Below are 23,165 nucleotides of genomic sequence, written 5' to 3' on the forward strand. Positions count from 1 at the left end.
CAGCTGGAATACCGAGTGCAGTTCTGGTCACCACAGTAAACTAGGTTGGTTCTGGGGATGAGGGGGTTGACTTATGAGGAAAGGTTGAGTAGGTTGGGCCTCTACTCATTGGAATTCAGAAGAATGAGAGGTGATCTAATCGAAACGTATAATATTATGAGAGGGCTTGATAAGGTGGATGCAGAGAGGATGTTTCCACTGATGGGGGAGACTAGAACTAGAGTGCATGATCTTAGAATAAGGGGCTGCCCTTTTAAAACAGAGATGAGGAGAAATTTCTTCTCTCAAAGGGTTGTAAATCTGTGGAATTCACTGCCTGAGAGAGCTGTGGAAGCTGGGACATTGAATAAATTTAAGACAGAAATAGACAGTTTCTTAAACGATAAAGGGTTATGGGGAGCGGGCAGGGAGTGGAGCTGAGTCTATGATCAGATCAGCCATGATCTTATTGAATAGCGGAGCGGGCTCGAGGGGCCGTATGGCCTACTCCTGTTCCTATTTCTTATGTTCTTATTACAGGAAGGCCGTGATTGCACTGGAGAGGGCACAGAGGAGATTTACGAAGATGTTGCCGGAAGTGGAGAAGCTAAGCTTTGAGGACAGATTGGATAGGCTGGATTTATTTTCATTGAAACAGAGGAGGCAGAGGGGACACCTCATTGAGGTGTATAAAATTATGAGAGGCCTAGATATAGTGGATAGAAAGGGCCTATTTCCCTTAACAGAGGGGTCAACAACCAGGGGACATAAATTTAAAGTAATTGGTAGAAGGTTTAGAGGGGATTTGAGGGGAAATTTCTTCACGCAGAGGGTTGTGGGGGTCTGCAACTCACTGCCTGAAAGGGTGGTAGAGACAGAAACCCTCACCACATTTAAAAAGTTCTTGGATGTGCACCTGAGGTGCTATAACCTGCAGGGTTACGGACCTAGAGCTGGAAAGTGGGATTAGGCTGGATAGCCTCTTGTTGGCCAGCATGGCCTCCTTCCGTGCTGTAAACTTCTATGATTCTAATGTGCTCAAATCCCTGGAGTGGGATTTGAACCCACAACCTTCAGACTCAAAGCCGAGTGCTACCCACTGAGCCATGGCTGACACTGCATAGGATCATAGAATCTTGCAGCAAAGAAGGAGGCCATTCAGCCTAATTTGCCTGTGCTGGTTCTTTGAAAGAGCTATCCAATTAATCCCACTCTCCCTGCTCTTTCTGCATAGCCCTGCAATTTTCTAGCCTTTGCTTCCTGTCGCTGTCTCTCATATGAAACAAGATGTACTGGTTCATCCAGCGTGTCCCATATAATTGTTATGTCTGCAATACATACATTCCCCACCCATATGACCTGGGAGAGGTGGAAAAACAGATTCAAAGCCCAGGCCAATTAGGGAGAAAAAAGAATCTAGAAATTCCTTATGTGATCCAAATTGTGAAGGCTGTTTAAAAAAAGCATATGGGATCCTTGGCTTTATAATCACCATCATCATCATCACAGGCAGTCCCTCGAAATCGAGGAAGACTTGCTTCCACTCCAAAAGTGAGTTCTCAGGTGACTGAGCAGTCCAATGCGGGAATTACAGTCTCTGTCACAGGTGGCTTTATAATAGAGGCATGGAGTACAAAAGTAAGGAAGTTATACTAAAGCTTTATAAAACACTGGTTTTCCAATTCCCTTTCGAAAGTTACTAATTAATCGGTTTCCACCACCCTTTCAGGCAGTGCGTTCCAGATCAGAATAACACACTGTGTAAAAAATCCTCATCACCCCCTCTGGCTCTTTTGTCAATTATCTTAAATCTGTATCCTCTGTTTACTGACCCTCCTGCCACTGGAAACAGTTTCTCCCTATTTACTCTATCAAAGCACTAAAAGATGTTGAACACCTCTATAAAATCTTCCCTTAACCTTCTCTGCTCTAAGGAGAACCATCCCAGCTTCTCTTGTCTCTCCACGCTCCCTCATCCCTGGTGCCATTCTAGTAAATGTCTTCTGCATCCTCTTCAAGTGTGGAGCCCAGAATTGGACACAATACTCCAGCTGAGGCCTGACCAGTATTTTATAAAGTTTTAGCATAACATCCTTGCTTTTGTACTCCATGCCTCTGTTTATAAAGCCAAAGATCCCATATGCTTTTTAAAACAGCCTTCACAATTTGGGTCGCATAAGGAATTTCTAGATTTTATTTCTCCCTAATTGGCCTGGGTTTTGTTAATCTGCTTTTCCACCTCTCCCAGATTATATGGGTGGGGAATGTATGTATTGTGGACATCATAATTATATGGGACAGGCTGGATGAACCAGTACATCTTGTTTCATATGAGAGATATTGACAGGAAGCAAAAAATGAGAGAGAATTTTTTCATGTTGTTGTTTAGGATGAGCATGTTGTTTCGGTAAGCCACAAATGAGGGCCAGCTTAAAAATATAAAAACAAAATTGTTTGCTCCACAGCCATCAGATTTTGAGTACCCAATGAAACTAGATGAGCTCATTCCTGGTCCGTCCCAAGAAATACAGTAATCAAACTTTTATCAGAGTGAATAGTGACACCACTGTTTTAGCCAATCAGTTGGAGGCAGGAGCGGGACTTGAGAATCTCTGAATTCATGACTACAGCAAACAGAGTCTCTCAAGTATAGCAGGACGACATAGAATGTACAGTACAGAAACAGGCCATTCGGACCATATTGGTGTTTATGCTCCACTTGAGCCTCCTTCCTGCACTTTACCCTATCAAGATATCCGTCTATTCCTTTTTCCTTCATATGTTTACCTAGCTTCTCCTTAAATGCATTTATTCGCATAACAATGAATTATTAATAAATAAAAATAAATTGATTAGGTATTCAGCAAAATGCAGTGAGTGGGGGATTACACAATACATGTGCAATACCAGTCACTTACATCAGTGTGGTCTCCAGGGAGAAATTAACCAATCATCTCCATCCTGGCTGGGCTTGTGTCACTATATGCAACTTTAATTGTGCGATAAAGCACTTCTAGCCTGCTCCCCAACTAAAAATATCAAAACCCTCTTGAGTTGTGACATCTCTGTAGCATCTCTACGCCACTGCCTAATACTTCTGATTTTTGCATTATCTCTCGATTCTGCTGTGGTACCTTTGTTGTGCTCTCGGCCAGTGCTTGCGCAATCTTCGCGCATCTGGCTGCATCTGGACACGGACCCAAAACTTGTGTCCTGGACTGCTGCTTATCTCACAACTTGCCATCTACTATCTCAGAGTTCCCAATAATCCATTCCCTTACTTGTGCACCTACCTACTCCAGTATTTGTACCCCACTCATAGAATCATACAGCACAAAAGGAGCTTGTTTGGCTCATTTTGCCTGTGTCGGCTCTCTGAAAGACCTACCAATTAGTCGCACAGCCCTGAAAATATTTTTTTTGTAAGTCGACATCCAACTCCCTTTTGAAAGTTACTATTGCATCTACTTTCATCTTCTTCACACATTCTAGTGCCTCCAATATCCTCTTTGCTTGCCCATAGACCCCACCCCAGTTGTCACAAAACCTCAATCTCCTAAGGCTGCCCAGTCCCAATGTTCTCATCCCCTGTTGCTGTCTCCCAACCCTGAATACCCCACAAAGAACAGCCCCCTCGTTCCCCAATTTTCCCTGGCATCACGCCTGACTCCATTGGCACTCCCACCAGCTGGAAACTTAAACTCGTATTTAAATGCTGCCTTTGCAATTTTAATATAAATAGATGCAAGTTGTGGATGTTGTGTATGTATAACATAAATATACTCCCTGTACACTCAATGTACAGTTACATAAGACTACTGGATGTACCTTCACACTGTATACACTATGCTTGTACCACCAGAGGGTGCAACTGGTGGAGACCTAGGGGTCACCTGTACACGACAGGTAACCAGGTATAAAAGGGAGCTCACCATGCTGTACCCTCACTCAGGAGTTATAATAAATGGACTAAGGTCACCACAGTTCAAGTACAATACCTCGCCTCGTGGAGTCATTTACTAGAGTGCTTATAGACATAATAACTGGCGACGAGATTACGAATTTCCATGCGAAAATGGCTAACCTTGTCACGTTTCAACAATTCGCCAATGGGGAAGATTGGGTGGCCCTTGTGGAAAGGCTTGAACACTTCTTTATTGCGAATGACCTGGCAGGAGACAACCCGACCTCGCTGGCTGATAAGCGCAGAGCTATCCTGCTCAGCAGTTGTGGGCCCACCGTCTATGGCCTCATCAGGGACTTGCTAGCCCCAGCAAAGACAATTACCAAAACATATGTGGAGCTCGTAACGATGATACAGGAACAACTCAAACCTAAAGAGAGCATCCTCACAGCCAGACACCGGTTCTACACCCACTGGGTGCCTGAAGGCCAAGAAATCGCAAAATATGCTGCAGAACTCAGACGATTGGCTGCAACATGTTATTTTGGCGGCCACCTCACCGAAACGCTGCAGGATATCTTCGTTATTGGAATCGGCCACGAGGGCCTTCTCCACAAGCTGCTCTCTGCGGATACCACGGTCACCCTGCAGAAGGCAATTAACGTGAGCCAGGCGTTCATGATCTCGGCCTGCGATTCCAAGCGGATGACTCATCCCCAGGACACTAACCCGGCAAGTACTGTGAACCGACTGGCGCCTTTTAGAGGCAAGGCTGCTGCAAGCAGTCTCTCTCAAGGAAGAGAGAACAGAATCCCAAGTCCCTCAACCCTGAGTCCGCCACATGGGGCCGACCGGCTAACCCCATGCTGGCGCTGTGGAGGAAACAACAGGGCCCACCAGTGCCGCTATAAAGACTATACATGCAAAGGCTGTAACATGAAGGGCCATCTCCAGCGAATGTGCAAGAGAAATCGTACTCACCGAGTCAATGAAGAGTTGGCCGATCACCTGGATTCCAGCAACGATGAAGAGAGAGTCCATGAGGCAGCTCAGCCCCACAATGAGGTGTACGGAGTGTTTACCTGCACCACCGAGAGTTCCCCGTTGAAAATGGAAGTCGAAATCAACGGTGTTCCAGTCACGATGGAGGTGGACACAGGGGCGAGCCAGTCACTGTTGAATCAGGCTGCCTTTGAGAAACTCTGGGACAATCCAATCGAACGACCTAAAATGATCCCGATCTATGTGAAGCTGCTCACCTACACAAACGACACCATCCCAGTCGTTGGCAGCGTGGATGTCCAAGTGTCCCAAGACGCCACGATGCACAAGTTACCTTTGTGGATCATTGCTAGGGATGGCCCAACGCTGTTAGGAAGAAGATGGATGAAAAAGATCCGTTGGAGCTGGGAAAACCTCCAACCTCCATCGATCGATGTCTTCTGCGGCCCCGAAGTTGGATCCAGCACAGCACCTGAAAAACCAGCCGCTCAACTCGACTGCGTGTAGACGACACAGACCGCTCAACCCAACTGCGAGATGATTCAGCCACAACGACCCGACATCACCTTCCAGGCTCCAGTGGCAGGACTCCGGAGGAAGAAAATCGGCGCAGAAGGCAATTTCTTTGCTTCCATGGCAGAACCTGGGGAGATAAAGGATCACCACAGCCTACCTCATGGAGAGAAAGAAGATGGCACTTGAACCACGAGCCTGAAGTAAAAATGGCAGCGGCCAGACCACGAGGGGCAGCGTTGGTGGAGCAACACGTGATGCCGAGCAGCGAACCGGATTGGGGTAAAGATTGCAAGGCCCTCTTAAAGGAGACCGGCAACCCATCACAATTAAAGGGACAGTTCCACTCTTTATACAGCGATGCCGGTGATACATATGCAAGAGATGTAACTGACAAATTCAAGTTTGTAAATGTAACTAACCATGATAAGTCGGGTGATTGCGGTCGGAACCAATGTATTGTGAGAGTAAATGAAGTGATGATGTGCGATGCCGGGATTTACATGCATGCCGACAAAACCAAGGGCAACCTCCCATCGGAAGCACCCAGGTCCAGCGGGTTACCCGACCATAAAGCCTGCGCCTCCAGGACCAATGTGATGCCCCAGGGAGCGTGGCCACACACAGAGGGAGCATACCAGCTGCAGGGCCAGCGATCAGCGGATGGCAAAGGCACCACTACCGGTACCCTGCCTCTGATTGGCTCTACCTCTCTGGCCACCAGGGCCAGTACCAGGAGCAAGAGGCCAGGACCCCCCAGCTTTCCCAACGGAACCTGGGATGACCAGGCTCCCACTATCGCTGAAAGGCAGCAAAGAGACACCACAGCCCTCAAAGGAGGACAGGGAGGCCACACACTCCTGTGGCTCTGCCCACCACTAGGCAACGGCAAAGGCCCTGAGACTCAACCAGGTGAGTGATCCGAGCCCACCCAGCTGGCAGGGGGCGCAGCGCTGCCATCAGACAACCTGGACACAGTCCGGTCACTCTGAAACTAGCGTCCTCACCCACCTGCACCTACACAACCCAGGGGCAAGACTGTGATACCACGTATGTTCCTTACCTGTAAAATGTGACAGGATTGCAGAGCTTTGATCTGATCGTTGGTTGTGGAATCGCTTAGCTCTGTCTATAGCATGCTGTTTCTGCTGTTCAGCATGCATGTAGTCCTGTGTTGCATGTAGTCTTATTAGGCAGGAAATTGTATTAGGGAAATTGATGGGATTGAAGGCCGATAAATCCCCGGTGCCTGATAGTCTGCATCCCAGTGTACTTAAGGAAATGGCTCGAGAAATAGTGGATGCATTGGTGATCATTTTCCAACAGTCTATCGACTCTGGATCAGTTCCTATGGACTGGAGGGTAGCTAATGTAACACCCCTTGTTAAAAAAGGAGGGAGAAAGAAAATGGGTAATTATAGACTGGTTAGCCTGACATCAGTAGTGGGGAAAATGTTGGAATCAATTATTAAAGGTGAAATATCAGCACATTTGGAAAGCAATGACAGGATCAGTCCAACTCAGTTTGAATTTATGAAAGGGAAATCATGCTGGACAAATCTTCTAGAATTTTTTGAGGATGTAACTAGTAGAGTGGGGACAAGGGAGAACCAGTGGATGTGGTGTATTTGGACTTTCAAAAGGCTTTTGACAAGGTCCCACACAAGAGATTGGTGTGTAAAATTAAAGCACATGACGTGGATAGAGAACTGATTGGCAGACAGGAAGCAGAGAGTCGGGATAAACGGGTCCTTTTCAGAATGGCAGGCAGTGACTAGTGGGGTGCCGCAGGGCTCAGTGCTGGGACCCCAGCTATTTACAATATACATGAATGATTTAGATGAAGGAATTGAGTGTAATATCTCCAAGTTTGCAGATGACACTAAGCTGGGTGACGGTGTGAGCTGTGAGGAGGATGCCAAGAGGCTGCAGTGTGACTTGGACAGGTTAGGTGAGTGGGCAAACGCATGGCAGATGCAGTATAATGTGGATAAATGTGAGGTTATCTACTTGGGGACAAAAACAGTGAGGCAGAATATTATCTGAATGGCGGCAGATTAGGAAAAGGGGAGGTGCAACAAGACCTGGGTGTCATGGTACATCAGTCATTGAAAGTTGGCCTGCAGGTACAGCAGGCGATGAAGGCGGAAAATGCGCTGTTGGCCTTCATAGCTAGAGGATTTGAGTATAGGAGCAGGGAGGACTTACTGCAGTTGTACAGAGCCTTAGTGAGGCCTCACCTGGAATATTGTGTTCAATTTTGACCTCCTAATCTGAGGAAGGACGTTCTTGCTATTGAGGGAGTGCAGCGAAGGTTCACCAGACTGATTCCTGGGATGGCAGGACTGACATACGAGGAGAGACTGGATCGACTGGGCCTGTATTCACTGGAGTTTGGAAGGCTGAGAGGGGATTTCATAGAAACATGTAAAATTCTGACGGGACTGGACAGGTTAGATGCAGGAAGAATGTTCCCGATGTTGGGGAAGTCCAGAACCAGGGGACACAGTCGAAGAATAAGGGGTAAGCCATTTAGGACTGAGATGAGGAGAAACTTCTTCACTCAGAGAGTTGTTAGCCTGTGGAATTCTCTACCGCAGAGAGTTGTTGATGCCAGTTCATTGGATATATTCAAGAGAGAGTTAGATATGGCCCTTACGGCTAAAGGGGTCAAGGGGTATGGAGAGAAAGCAAGAAATGGGTACTGAGGTGAATGATCAGCTATGATCTTATTGAATGGTGGTACAGGCTCGAAGGGCCTACTCCTGCACCTATCTTCTATGTTTCTATGCAGCATTCCCAGGTTGGCACTTCATTTTTAGGTATGCCTGGTGCTGCTCCTGGCATGCTCTTCTACACTTTTCACTGAACCAGGTTGGTTCCCTGGCTTGATGGTAATGTTAGAATGAGGGATATGCTGGGCCATGAGGTTACAGATTGTGGTGGAATACAATTCTGCTGCTGCTGATGGCCTACAACACCTCATGGATGCCCAGTTTTGAGCTACTAAATCTGTTCTGAATCTATCCCATTTAGCATGGTGGTAGTGCCACACATGATGGTGGGTGTCCTCAGTGGAAAGATGGGACTTTGTCTCCACAAGGACTGTGCGGTGTCACTGCTACCAATACGGTCATGGACAGATGCACCTGAGACAAGTAGATTGGTGAGGGTGAGGTCAAGTAGTTTTTTCCCTCGTGTTGGTTCTCTCACCACCTGCCACAGGCCTGGTCTGGCAGCTATGTCCTTCAGGCCAATTCGGTCAGTAGTGGTGCTACCGAGCCACTCTTGATGATGGATATTGAAGTCCTGACAGTGACATTCTGCCCTTGCTACACTCAGTGCTTCTTCAAAGTCGTGTTCAACATGGAGGAGTACTGGTTCATCAGCTGAGGGAGGGAAGTAAGTGGTAACCAGCAGGAGGTTTCCTTGCCCATGTTTAATCTGAAGTCACAAGACATCGTGGGGTCCGGAGTCAATGTTGAGAACTCCCAGGGTGACTCCCTCCCGACTGTACACCACTATGCCACCTACTGTGGTGCATCTGTCCTGCCGGTAGGACAGAACATACTCTGGGATGGCGATGGAGAAGTCTGGGACATTGGCTGAAAGGTATGATTCTGTGAGTGTCTCTGTCAAGCTTTTGCTTGACTAGTCTGTGGTACAGCTCTCCCAATGTTAGTGAGTACGATTTTGCAGGGTCGGCTGGGCTGGGTGTGCCTTTGTCATGTCCGAAGCCACTGGTCGATGCCGGGTGGTCTGTCCGATTTTATTTTTCTTATTGTTTTCTGTAATGGTTTGGTACAACTGAGTGGCTTGCTAGGCCATTTCAGAGGGCAGTTAAGAGTCAACCACATTGTTGTGGGTCTAGAGTCACAGATAGGCCAGACCAGGTAAGGATGGTAGATTTCCTTCCCAAAAAGGAGATTAGCGAACCAGATGGGTTTTTACGACAATCCGGTAGTTACATGGGGCTAGAATTTGCACTGCCCCTCCACTCGGTTTCTCAGCCGTATTAGTCATTTTGGGCGAAAATTGGGTCAGCAAAAATTTCCATAAAGAGTTCCACCGGCGGTTGGGGAGCGGAACATCGGCATGCACCATCCATAGACCGCTGTCGCCCGATTATTGACACAGCGGTGACCCATAGGCAAGTAGAAAAAAAAATGACCTCGAGAAGCAGTGGGAGTTGGGCGGTATGTCAGTAGCTCTGCAAAAAAAGGTAAGTTAATGGATTTGAAATTATTAAAAAATTATTTTACAGTGATTAAGGTGAAAAGAGTCCCGAGAATGTTTTCCGATTTTTTATTTTATGTTTTTTGGAAAAAATATTTTGTTGTTTTCCCCCTCCTAGGCCCAATCCGCAGCCTCTGTTTAAATTTTAGTAATTACCGCCCGTTTTGTTTAAGAACCGCCCAATTGGCCCAATATTCCATTTTCCGCCGAGAATCGGGGTGCAAGATCCATTTTTTTCCCCGCTGGTACGGAATTTTTTCCTTTTTTGAGGGAATTTTTCGCCGGCAGTAATTAAAAAATCTTAGCGGTATTTTGGGCGGCAATCTGGCGCTGGCAGATCTTTGGGAAATTCTAACCCATGGTACTGATACTTTATTTAATTAACTGAATTTAAATTGCCCAGCTGCAGTGGTGGGATTTAAACTCTCGTCTCTGGATCATTAGTTCAAGCCTCTGGATTACTAGTCCAGTAAATATAACCACTATGCTACTGTTTCCATTGATGTACTCACTATATCCTCCACTACACACTTCTGGATACAAAAGTCTGACCTTATCTATAAGAACATAAGAAATAGGAGCAGGAGCAAGCCATTTGGCCCCTTGAGCCTGTTCCTCCTTTCAATAAGATCATGGCTGATCGAATCATGGACTTAGCTCCACTTCACTGCCCGCTCCCCATAACCCTTTACTCCCTTATCGCTCAAAAATCTGTCTATCTCCCCCTTAAATATATTCAGCCTCCACAGCTCTCTGGGGCAAGACCATTAGCAGGCCGGGGCCATTAGAGGGAGCAGCGTGCGGCGGCATGCCACTGCTGATTGCAGTGCGGGCAGGTACAGCAGGAGTGGCGAGGTCGGGGCGAAGGAGTGGCAAGACTTCAGAGAGAGAGATGTGATTGGGGCCCAGGAGAGGCGTGGGTCCAGGGGCAGAACGGGCCAGCCCACACTGCAACATGTACGCGCACTAGGTCTGTGCAGCAGAGCTGGTCTCCAGTCGTCTTGGTTAATCCTTGCCACTGGACCAAGACCGAGCTCTGACAAGCTGGTGTGGTGGCTGGTGTGCAACGGCCACCACACATTAAAAAAATCCACGCAAAGGCATCTTCCACCCTTCAAGATGTGGTTCGGCATCTGGAATATTAGGTCCTTCTTGAAACACCCGTGAACTCATCCCTTTTTGGCGTGGAAGCAAGTCATCCTCGTTTCGAGGGACTACCTATGATGATGATGATGGGGCAGAGAATTCCATAAATATACAAACCTCAGAAGAGATTTCTCCTCATCTCAGTTTTAAATGGGCAGCCCCTTATTCTGAGACAAACTGGACGGTCTGCACCTGGGCAGGACCAGAACCAATGTCCTCGGGGGAGTGTTTGCTAGTGCTGTTGGGGAGGAGTTAAACTAATATGGCGGGGGATAGGAACCTATGCAGGGAGACAGAGGGAAGTAGAATGGGGACAGAAGCAAAAGATAGAAAGAAAAAAAGTAAAAGTAGAGGGCAGAGAAACCCAAGGCAAAAAGCAAAAAGGGCCAAATTACAGCAAAATTCTAAAGGGGCAAAGTGTGTTAAAAAGACAAGCCTGAAGACTCTGTGCCTCAATGCGAGGGGTATTTGTAATAAGGTGGACGAATTAACTGCGCAGATAGCAGTTAACGGATATGATGTAATTGGCATCACGGAGATATGGCTCCAGGGTGACCAAGGCTGGGAACTCAACATCCAGGGGTATTCAACATTTAGGAAGGATAGACAGAAAGGAAAAGGAGGTGGGGTGGCGTTGCTGGCTAAAGAGGAAATTAATGCAATAGTAAGGAAGGACATTAGCTTGGATGATGTGGAATCAGTATGGGTGGAGCTACGGAATACCAAAGGGCAGAATATGTAGTGGGAGTTGCGTACAGACCACCAAACAGTCCTAGACCCTAGACTGGGTGATGTGCAACGAGAAAGGACTAATTAACAATCTTGTTGTGTGAGGCCCCTTGGGGAAGAATGACCATAATATGGTAGAATTCTTTATTAAGATGGAGAGTGACACAGTTAATTCAGAGATTAGGGTCCTGAACTTAAGGAAAGGTAACTTCGAAGGTATGAGACGTGAATTGGCTAGAATAGACGGGCGAGTGATACTTAAAGGGTTGACGGTGGATGGGCAATGGCAAACATTTAAAGATCGCATGGATGAACTTCAACAATTATACATCCCTGTCTGGAGTAAAAATAAAACGGGGAAAGTGGCTCAACCGTGGCTAACAAGGGAAATTAAGGATAGTGTTAAATCCAAGGATGAGGCATATAAATTGGCCAGAAAAAGCAGCAAACCTGAGGACTGGGAGAATTTTATAATACAGCAGAGGAGGACAAACGGCTTAATTAGGAGGGGGAAAATAGAGTGTGAGAGGAAGCTTGCTGGGAACATAAAAACTGACTGCAAAAGCTTCTATAGATATGTGAAGAGAAAAAGATTAGTGAAAACAACCGTAGGTCCCTTATAGTTAGATTCAGGTGACTTTATAATGGGGAACAAAGAACTGGTGGACCAGTTATACAAATAGTTTGGATCTGTCTTCACGAAGGAAGACACAAATAACCTTCCGGAAATACTAGGGGACCGACGGTTTAGTGAGAAAGACGAACTGAAAGAAATCCTTATTAGGTGGGAAATTGTGTTAGGGAAATTGATGGGATTGAAGGCCAATAAACCCCCGGGGCCTGATAATCTGCATCCCAAAGTACTTAAGGAAGTAGCCATAGAAATAGTGGATGCATTGGTGATCATTTTCCAACAGTCTATCGAATCTGGATCGGTTCCTATGGACTGGAGGGTAGCTAATGCAACACCACTTTTTAAGAAAGGAGGGAGAGAGAAAACGGGTAATTATAGACCGGTTAGCCTGACATCAGTAGTGGGGAAAATGTTGGAATCAATTATTAAAGATGAAATATCAGCACATTTGGAAATCAGTGACGGGATCGGCCCAAGTCAGCGTGGATTTATGAAAGGGAAATCATGCTGGACAAATCTTCTAGAATTTTTTGAGGATGTAACTAGTAGAGTGGACAAGGGAGAACCAGTAGATGTGGTGTATTTGGACTTTCAAAAGGCTTTTGTCAAGGTCCCACACAAGAGATTGGTGTGCAAAATTAAAGCACATGGTATTGGGGGTAATGTACTGATGTGGATAAAGAACTGGTTGGCAGACAGGAAGCAGAGAGTCAGGATAAACGGATCCTTTTCAGAATGGCAGGCAGTGACTGCAGGGCTCAGTGCTGGGACCCCAGCTATTTACAATATAAGTTAATGATTTGGATGAGGGAATGGAGTGTAATATCTCCAAGTTTGCAGATGACACTAAGCTGGGTGACAGTGTGAGCTGTGAGGAGGATGCCAAGAGGCTGCAGGGTGATTGGACAGGTTAGGTGAGTGTGCAAACGCGTGGCAGATGCAGTACAATGTGGATAAATGTGAGGTTATCCATTTTGGTGGCAAAAACACGAAGGCAGAATATTATCTGAATGGCGGCAGATTAGGAAAAGGGGAGGTGCAGCGAGACCTGGGTGTCATGGTACATCAGTCATTGAAAGTTAGCATGCAGGCGGTGAAGGCGGCAAATGGTATGTTGGCCTTCATAGCAAGGGGATTTGAGTATAGGAGCAGGGAGGTCTTACTGCAGTTGTACAGGGCCTTAGTGAGGCCTCACCTGGAATATTGTGTTCAGTTTTGGTCTCCTAATCGGAGGAAGGACGTTCTTGCTATTGAGGGAGTGCAGCGAAGGTTCACCAGACTGATTCCTGGGATGGCAGGACTGACATATGAGGAGAGACTGGATTGACTGGGCCTGTATTCACTGGAGTTTAGAAGGATGAGAGGGGATCGCATAGAAACATAAAATTCTGACAGGACTGGACAGGTTAGATGCAGGAAGAATGTTCCCGATGTTGGGGAAGTCCAGAACCAGGGGACATAGTCTAAGGATAAGGGGTAAGCCATTTAGGACTGAGATGGGGAGAAACTTCTTCACTCAGAGTTGTTAACCTGTGGAATTCCCTACCGCAGAGTTGTTGTTGATGCCAGTTCATTAGATATATTCAAGGGGGAGTTAGATATGGCCCTTACGGCTAAAAGGATCAAGGGGTATGGAGAGAAAGCAGGAAAGGGGTACGGAGAGAAAGCAGGAAAGGGGTACTGAGGTGAATGATCAGCCATGATCTTATTGAATGGTGGTGCAGGCTCGAAGGGCCGAATGGCCTACTCCTGCACCTATTTTCTACATTTCTATGTCCCCTCATTTTGGTTTCCCCTACGAGTGGAAATATTCTCTCTGCATCCACCTTGTCGAGCCCCCTCATTATCTTATAAGTTTCAATAAGATCACCTCTCATTCTTGTGAACTCCAATGACTATAGGCCCAACCTACTCAACCTATCTTCAGAAGTCAATGCATACTGCTTACTAACTTTTTGTGTTTCATGCACAAGGACCCCCAGGTCCCGCTGTACTGCAGCACTTTGCAATTTTTCTCAATTTAAATTATAATTTGCTTTTCTATTATTTCTGCCAAAATGGATAACCTCAGATTTTCCCACATTTTACTCCATCTGCCAAATTTTTGCCCACTCACTTAGCCTGTCTATATCACCTTTGCAGATTTTGTGTGTCCTCCTCACAATTTGCTTTCCCAGCCATCTTTGTATCATCAGCAAACTTGGCTACATTGCACTCGATCCCTTCATCCATGTCATGTATGTAACCAGCATACTACTGTAACCCTTATACAATTGTAACCCTCATGTAACCACGACATACTGTACATACTTCCTAGAAATGCACACCTTGACCACAGGGGCTGTACTTGTGGGAGACACTCCTTACCTGGAGAATCAGGTATATAAGGGGAAGTCCCTCGCAGGGCCAGTAGTCCTTGGTCCAGAGAATAAAGGTGAAGGTCACAGAGTGACTGTGTCTGCAGTACGTGCCTCATGTGATTATGTTTAAGAGTTAAGGACTCAACACCTAGCGACAGGAAACGTGAATCACTGAACCCAGAGGATGGGCACCGGTAGCTCAGAGGAACGTTACTGTGTAGGTGAAGACTGGGACGATTTTGTGGAGAGACTCCAGCAGACCTTTGTCACGAAGGACTGGCTGGGAGAGGATGCGGCTGACAAGCTGCGGGCGCATCTACTAACAAGCTGCGGGACAAAAACATATGCGCTGATGAAGGACCTGCTCGCACCCCACAAACCGGCCGACAAGTCTTTTGAAGAGCTCAGCCAGCTGATCAGCGAACACTTAAAACCGGCGAGCAGCATACACATGGCCCGGCACTGGTTCTACACACAGACGTCGGGAAGGGCAAAACATCTCTGACTTCGTGGCAGACTTGCGGTGCTTGGCCAGTCTTCAAGTTCTCAGACGCCTGCACGCACAGGGGTGGGGGGGGGAAAGATGTTAAGGGATTTTTTCATTGAGGGCATTAGCCATGCCGGGATCTTCAGGAAGCGCATAGAAACCAAGGACTTAACTCTAGAAGGGGCAGCATTGATAGCTTAAACTTTCATCGCCGGGGAAGAAGAGACCAAGCTAATTTACGCGAGTAGTCCTGGGTCCAACGTGGCGATGGACCAAGGAATTAACGTGATAAATGCAGCTCAAGATCTCGCAGTCAGGCAAAGACATTTTGAAACTGCAGCAGTCAGACAAAGGCATTTTGTAACTGGCCAAGCTGAAACCGACTCTAAGGTGGGCCCCCGACAGGGACAATGGAGAGGGGAGCGGCAATTCACGTCATCAAGGGGATCATTAACACCCACCATCAGGAGTGTTTAGAAACAACCAAGGGAACAATCAGAGAGGAATGCCCGTTAACAGTCCTTTTGTGAACAATGATCTCAGCCAATGCTGGAGATGCGGGGGCAGACATTATGCGAAAAGCTGCAAATTTCAGCAGTTCACCTGTAGGAATTGTAATGCCAGAGGACATTTGGCTAGGGTTTGCAAACAGCCAGTAGCGAGGCTAATCTATGAAACAGAGGAATGAGGCAAGGGGCTTGCAGTGCAGAATACCTGGAGTAAAGCCATGGATGCTGAAGTTCAGCGGGTTCATGTGGCTGACGTCCACGGCTCACACACCAAAACGCCACCCATGATGATGAAAGTTTTACTGAATGGCATTCCGGTGTGCATGGAGCTCGACACGGGAGCTAGCCGGTCCCTCATGTGTACACAACAATTTGAGAAACTATGGCCACACAGAGCTAGCAGGTCCAAACTGGAACGAATTAATACGCAGCTACGGACGTACGCCCAAGAGATCATTCCAGTGCTAGGCAGTGCAAACGTGGTGGTAACACACAATGGGTCACAGAACCGGCTGCCACTCTGGATTGTTCCGGGAAATGGTCCCCGCGCTTTTGGGAAGGAGCTGGCTAGCTAAGATGAACTGGAAATGGGGGAGGGGGGGGGGATGTGCACGCCATTTTATCGTGGAGCGAAGCTCATACTCACAGGTACTACAAAAATTCAGGTCACTGTTTCAACCTGTTGTCGGAACGTTCAAGGGCACAAAAGTAGTTATACGCATCACCCCGGACGCCAGAGCAGTGCACCACAAAGCCAGAGTGGTGCCGTACGTGATGCGTGAGAAAAGAGAGAGTGAACTGGACAGGTTGCTCAGAGAGGGCATAATTTCACCCGTTGAATTCAGTGACCGGGCAAGTCCCATTGTTCCTGTCCTTAAAGCGGACGGCTCGGTTAGGATCTGCGGTGACTACAAAGCCAGCATCAACCGGGCGTCCCTGCAGGACCAATACCCGCTCCCGAGGGCGGAGGACCTTTTTGCCACATTGGCAGGTGGCAAGCTGTTCACTACATTGGACCTCACTTCGGCCTACATGACTCAGGAACTGGCTGAAGAATCCAAGTTTCTGACCACTATCACGACACACAAGGGTTTATTCATCTACAACAGGTGTCCTTTTGGCATCGATTTGGCGGCCGGCATCTTTCAGAGAAACATGGAAAGCTTGCTGAAATCCATTCCCGGCACAATCGGATTCCAGGACGACATCCTAATAACGGGTCGAAACACCGAGGAACACCTCCACAACCTGGAGGAGGTGCTATGCCGACTGGACCGGGTAGGCCTGCAGCTGAAGGCGGCCAAGTGTGTGTTTTTGGCCCCAGAGGTCGAGTTTTTGGGCAGGAGGGTTGCCGCAGATGAGATCCGGCCTACCGAATCCAAAACGGAGGCGATCCGTCGTGCGCCCCGGCCCGGCAACCCATCGGAGTTGCAATCGTTCCTGGGACTTTTGAACTATTTCGGGAACTTCCTGCCGAACTTAAGCACATTGTTGGAGCCGTTACACGTGCTCCTGCGTAAGGGTTGCGAATGGTTTTGGGGGGACTGTCAAGAACGGGCTTTCAACAGGACGCGGAACCTGCTTTGTTCCAACAAACTGTTAACGTTGTATGACCCCTGTAAAAAACTAGTTTTAACATGCGATGCATCATCATACGGGGTTGGGTGTGTGTTGCAGCAGGGTAATGGAGACGGACAACTCCAACCGGTGGCTTATGCCTCCAGGTTGCTCGCCCAGGCAGAGCGTGGGTACAGCATGGTCGAAAAGGAAGCACTCGCTTGCATTTATGGTGAGAAAAAAATGCACCAATACCTTTTCGGCAGACCGTTCGAGTTAGAACCGGACCACAAGCCGTTAACTTCTCTGTTGTCCGACAGCAAGGCGGTCAATGCAAATGCGTCAGCTCGCATACAGTGATGGGCTCTCACGCTGGCTGCGTATGACTACACCATGACTGCACCGAAAACTGCGCTAACGTGCTCAGCAGGCTTCCCCCGGCCACCACCGAGGGGGCGGCGGAGCAAAGCGCGGAGATGGTCTTGGCCGTTGAGGCTTTTGACACCGCAGGCTCCCCCATCACAGCCCGCCAGATCAAACTCTGGACCAACAGGGACCCCCTCCTATCCATGATAAAGAAATGTGTCCTGACAGGGGATTGGGCGCCCATGCACAGGGCGTGCCCCGAGGAGGTCAGACCGTTTCAGAGACAGATGGATGAGCTCTCCATCCAAGCCGACTGCCTGCTATGGGGCAGCTGAGTGGTCATGCCCCAGAAGGGGAGGGAAGCATTCATCAGGGAACTCCACAGCAAGCACCCTGGCATCGTGTTAATGAAGGCCATTGCCCGGTCACATGTATGGTGGCCGGGGATTGACTCAGACCTGGAACACTGGGTTCGCAGGTGCACGACGTGTGCCCAGCTGGGCAATGCCCCCAGGGAGGCCCTGCTCAACCAGTGGCCCTGGCCCACCAAGCTTTGGTCACGCATTCACGTGGACTATGCGGGCCCGTTCATGGGAAAAACGTTCTTAATAATTGTCGATGCATACTCAAAATGGATCGAGTGCATCATATTAAACTCGTGCACGACATCCATCACCGTGGAGAGCCTGCGCACGGTTTTTGCGACCCACGGCTTACCAGACATTCTGGTCAGCGACAATGGCCCGTGTTTCACCAGCCATGTATTCCAGGAGTTTATGTCGGGTAGTGGCATCAAACATGTCCGGACGGCACCATTCAAGCCGGCTTCCAATGGCCAGGCGGAACGTGCGGTCCAAGTCATAAAGCAAGGCATGCTCCGCATCCAAGGACCCTCTCTGCAGTACCGCCTATCACACCTCCTGCTGGCCTATAGATCCCGGCCACACTCGCTCATGGGAGTTCCGGAACTCCTCATGAAACGTACACTCAAAACGTGGCTGTCCCTCATCCACCCAACCCTGGTAGACATTGTTGAGGGCAAGCGCCAGTCCCAAACCGAGTGCTACGATCGTAACTCAAGGGAGAGATGTATAGAACTGGATGATCCGGCATTTGTACTTAACCATGCATTGGGACCAAAGTGGCTGGAGGGCACCGTAATTGGTAAAGAGGGAAACAGGGTCATAGTGGTATGACTCAATAATGGGCAGATATGCCGCAAATACTTGGACCAAGTAAAGAAAAGGTTCAGCATAGACACCGATGAACATGAAGAAGAGCATGAGATGTCAACCACATCACTGCCAGTGGATGAGCAACAAGGACAATCACCAGCATGCACAGTCCCTGCGGCCAGCCCAGAATCACCTCAGGTGACAGAAACGCATACCAAGGCTCAGCCACCAGAGCCTTAACTGTGGCGCTCCACGAGAGAGCGTCGACCACCTGATAGACTTAACCTTTGAGTCAAAAAGACGTGAGGGGGAGTTGATGTCATGTATGTAACCAGCATACTACTGTAACCCTTATACAATTGTAACCCTCATGTAACCACTACATACTGTACATACTTCCTAGAAATGCACACCTTGACTACAGGGGGTGTACTTGTGGGAGACACTCCTTACCTGGAGATTCAAGTATATAAGGGGAGGTCCCTCGCAGGGCCAAGACTCCTTGGTCCAGGTAATAAAGGTGAAGGTCACAGAGTGACTGTGTCTGCAGTACGTGCCTCGTGTGATTATGTTTAAGAGTTAAGGACTAAACAATCCAAGTCATTAATATAGACTGTAAATAGTTGAGGACTCAGCACTGATTCCTGCGGCACCCCACTTGTCAATGTTTGCCAACTGGAAAATGACCCATTTATCTCGACTCTCTGTTTTCTATTAGTTCGCCAATTCTCTATCCATGCCAATATATTATCCTCAACCCCGTGAGATTTTATTTTGTGCAGTAATCTCTTATGTGGCACCTTATCAAATGCCTTCTGGAAATCCAAATACACCACATCCACTGGTTCTCCCTTATACACCCTGCTTGTTACATCCTGAAAGAATTCCAGCAAATTTGTCAAACATGATTTCCCTTCCATAAAACCATGCTGACTCTACTTGATTGAATCATGCTTTTCCAAATGTCCCGCTACTGCTTCCTTAATAATGGATTCCAGCATTTTCCCAATGACAGATGTTAGGCTAACTGGTCTATAGTTTCCTGCTTTTTGTCTGCCTCTTTTTAAAAAAAAAATAGGGGCGTTACATTTGTGGTTTTTCAATCCGCTGGGACCGCTCCAGAATCCAAGGAATATTGGTAGATTACAACCAATGTATCCACTATCTCTGCAGTCACTTTTCTTAAGACCGTAGGATGTAAGGCATCAGGTCCAGGGGACTTGCCGGCCTTTAGTCCCATTATATTACCTAGTACAGGCAACTCTCAATTATCCGCACATGGATGCAACGGGAAATTGTTGTAACAGCATTTAAAATTCCGTGTGTGTGACGACACTTTGAAACTCTGATGTTCCTTTCGAATGTTGCCTGTTGAACCTTGCTTTTAAGTGCTCTGCCTTGCCTCAGCTCCTGCTCGCACACAAGTCCACTGCCTCTCATAATTCATTAAAATTCCTTGAACAGTTACAGGAAGTAATCAATAAGCCTAATGGTCTTTAGATCTAGAGGACTAGAATTCAAGGATTAGAAGATACGCTACAGCTGTTGTTTAGAGCACACCTGCAGTACTGTAAGCATTAACTGTAATGTCAACTCGCTCTAACGGAGAAATTGTTTACCCGGCATAGTCCAATCCCCGAGGGACCCGGATAATCGAGAGTTGCCTCTACTACTACTTCATTAGTGATAGTGATCTGAAAACAGGTTGGCTAGTCAACCCAGTTCATCACAGCAACAAAAGAAATTGACCTTTAATTTGGCGCTAAATGAGCAGTCTCGGTCGCACAGGCTACCAATGAACTGGTGTGGTAAGTGGAAACGGCCGCGCTAGTGCAGTAGGTAATTGCTGCTGAGATTGGGACTGAGACATATTGCATCCAACACTTTGTATCTAACTATGCATACCATCTGAGCTGGAGGTGCATAATATCAACACATTCCCCTTTCTCAGCACTAAGGGCTAGAATTTCACCACCCTATTGTTCGTTTTAATGTGATTTTTTAGCGTTAAAACAAAGTTTTTGTCCTAAAAATAAACTGCTTAAAATTCCACAAACCTTAAGGATGGCATTATCAAAATATCGCCATTTTCAGTAACGCCATATCTAAAAAAAGTACCGCCTAAGTTTGGTCGTTTGGTACCACCGTTCTCGCTTCGCAAAAGACCGTTTTGAAAAACTTTGCGTTGCAGCTTCAAGAATGCCAGTAAGAAGATCCACAAAAAAGGCAAGTTGAATTAAAAAAAAATTCTGCGATTCTGTTGGTTAATGCTGTGTTTTCTCAATTTTTATTTTTGAAATTTTTGGGGGTGTTTGTTCCCCCTGTATTTTTCGCGATATCGGCCTCGCTATAAAGTTGGAGAGAACGGCGTTTTCCAACACGTTTCCTCCAGCAACACCATTTTTTAACAAAGGGGGTATTTTTTGGCCAAACTTACCCAATTAAAAATGGTGAAATTTTTCTTATTTTTTCACAAAAATGACGTTACTTGTCAAATAACGACAGTCTGGCGAAATTCACTTTGGGCGTAGGTGGAAAACTTGTGATTGTGGATTGGCTGCACTATATTGCCTTTAATGCAGCAAAACGTAACAAGGAACCTCACAGGTGTGTTATCAAACAAAATTTGACACCCAGCCACATAAGGAGATACTACCTTGGTCAATGTGGTAGGTTTTAAGGAACGTCTTCAAGCAAAAGGTTTGGGAAGGGAATTCCAGAGCTTAGTGCCTCAGCAGCTGAAGGTGCGACCGCCAATGGTGGAGCGATTTAAAGAAATGCGCAAGAGGCCAGAATTGGAGGAGCGCAGAGATCTGAGAGAGTTGTAAGGCTGGAAGAGATTACAGAGATAGGGAGTGGTGAGGTCATGGAGGGATTTGAAAACAAGGATGTGAATTTTAAAATCAAATACATCCTCTCCAATTTTCCTTTCCATTAACAGTAACAGAAATCAAGGAGAGGAGGTATATAACAGATCTGCAACCAGCAGCACCCAGTGAAAATGACCCTCTGACTGTTGTGTGTCTTTCTGAATGTAGAGTTGCTCATTGCTTTCTGATTGATGCATGTTAATCATACGAGATCTGTTAAATGCTTAGTAGGGATCAATCAGATTGCAGTACTTTAACAATGAGCGCTGTCATGAAGACCTGCTCCTCAGACCTGCCAACGCTGCTGATTGTTTTGGTGTTGGATTGCTGAACTATTCTGTCAGATCCAGAGCTAAAGCTTGCACTCAGCGCTACTGCTCCTGCAGAGTTTATTAACTACTAGACCCAGAGCTACGGTTGCCAACTCCAGCTGAATGTATTTGTGGAGATTCCTGCCCCCAAATGCCCTGCTGCCAGCTCCCAACATTGGTCGCCCGACACGTCCATCCTCGGGGTGCACCGCCTTTGCACCGCCAATTGGGAAGTGAAAAGACTCTTCATTACCCAACTGGACAATTCTTGGCGTATCAGTCAAACAGACTTTTCCTCATCTCCAGAGTTTTACAACTAAAAAACGGAAGCATTCAAAGAAAATGGAAAATAAAAGGCCACATTTTGTTTCAATGTCCCTATGATTTTTCTCCTGGATGTTGGGTTGCAGTGGTGACCTGGAGATTAAACTTCAATCCTGGAGACTCCAGGCCAATCCTGGCGGGTTGGCAACCGTACCTAGAGCTGACAAGTCCTCCCTACCCCACCTGACATGACTAATCAGCCTACTCATTTGCTCCTGACCAGACGCAACAGTCACGCATGCTTCTTGCACTTGTGACTCAAGCTCTGGAGCCAGTCCCATCACCACTTTTAAGCAACATTATGGGTTACCTACTAGTATAAAATCAATTAAAATAGCAGTAATATATTGATATTCATTTTAAAAGAACTACAATTTTTCTCAGTCATTTTGCCTCTTTACCTATAAGGGTTAAATAATGAGGACAGGTTGTATTATATTCCATGGAGTGTAGAAGATTAAGGGCCTCTTGCACATCCCCAATTTTCTTCGCTCCACCATTGGCGGCCATCCCTTCAGTTGCCCAGGCCCTAAGCTCTAGAATTTCCTCCTTAAACCTCTCTCCTCCTTGAAGACATTCCTTAAAACCTATCTCTTTGACCAAGCTTTTGGTCACCTGTCTTAATGGGCCGTAAACTGTAGCCTTTCCGGGTGCGTACGATGTGTACACGCACCTGAAGAAGCCTCACAAATGCCGGTTCTTGGCGCGCGATGTGCATGTGCCGCAGATCGGCATTTGCGATCTGTTATTTTGACAGATTGCACGCATCCTCAGGAGAAGGACATTCGCGCGCAGAGATTTAGATTATTTGCCCAGCGAATGTCCTTCAAGCTCTGATGTCTGGTTAAAAACCAGGCATATAGCCTACTTTTACCAGCGTAAGAATTTTAAAAGATAGAAAAATCTAATTTGATCACTAATTTTTATGTTAAAAACCCTGTCCATTAAGGTAAGTTTACTTTTACCCCTATTAAAATATTTTTAAATAAAAATTCAAAAAATAGATTTTTGTCCAAAACATTTAAACAGAGTGACAATTTGTACTAGTTTTTTGTGTGTCCTT

The 23,165-nt window shown here is 46.9% G+C and overlaps 2 protein-coding genes across 4 annotated transcripts in view; both read right to left on the reverse strand.

Moving 5' to 3' along the window:
- rigi (RNA sensor RIG-I) overlaps positions 1-23,165 on the reverse strand; it is a 159,659-nt gene that overhangs the window by 93,176 nt on the left and 43,318 nt on the right. Inside the window, exon 1 of one of the 3 annotated variants that reach the window (XM_070887808.1) lies at positions 6,462-6,595. The exons of the other annotated variants lie outside the window; for them this stretch is intronic. The gene's annotated coding sequence lies outside the window, so the exon portion shown is untranslated. Of the gene's footprint in view, positions 1-6,461; positions 6,596-23,165 lie in introns of those variants that run through there. 3 annotated transcript variants of the gene reach the window in all.
- The window catches only part of LOC139268925 (E3 ubiquitin-protein ligase Topors-like), a 44,255-nt gene continuing 30,603 nt past the window's right edge, over positions 9,514-23,165 (reverse strand). The window contains exon 3 of the transcript XR_011594135.1: positions 9,514-9,608. The gene's annotated coding sequence lies outside the window, so the exon portion shown is untranslated. The remainder of the gene's footprint in view (positions 9,609-23,165) is intronic.

The sequence above is a fragment of the Pristiophorus japonicus genome, chromosome 1 (genome assembly GCF_044704955.1).
Source record: "Pristiophorus japonicus isolate sPriJap1 chromosome 1, sPriJap1.hap1, whole genome shotgun sequence".
NCBI lineage: Eukaryota > Metazoa > Chordata > Chondrichthyes > Pristiophoridae > Pristiophorus > Pristiophorus japonicus.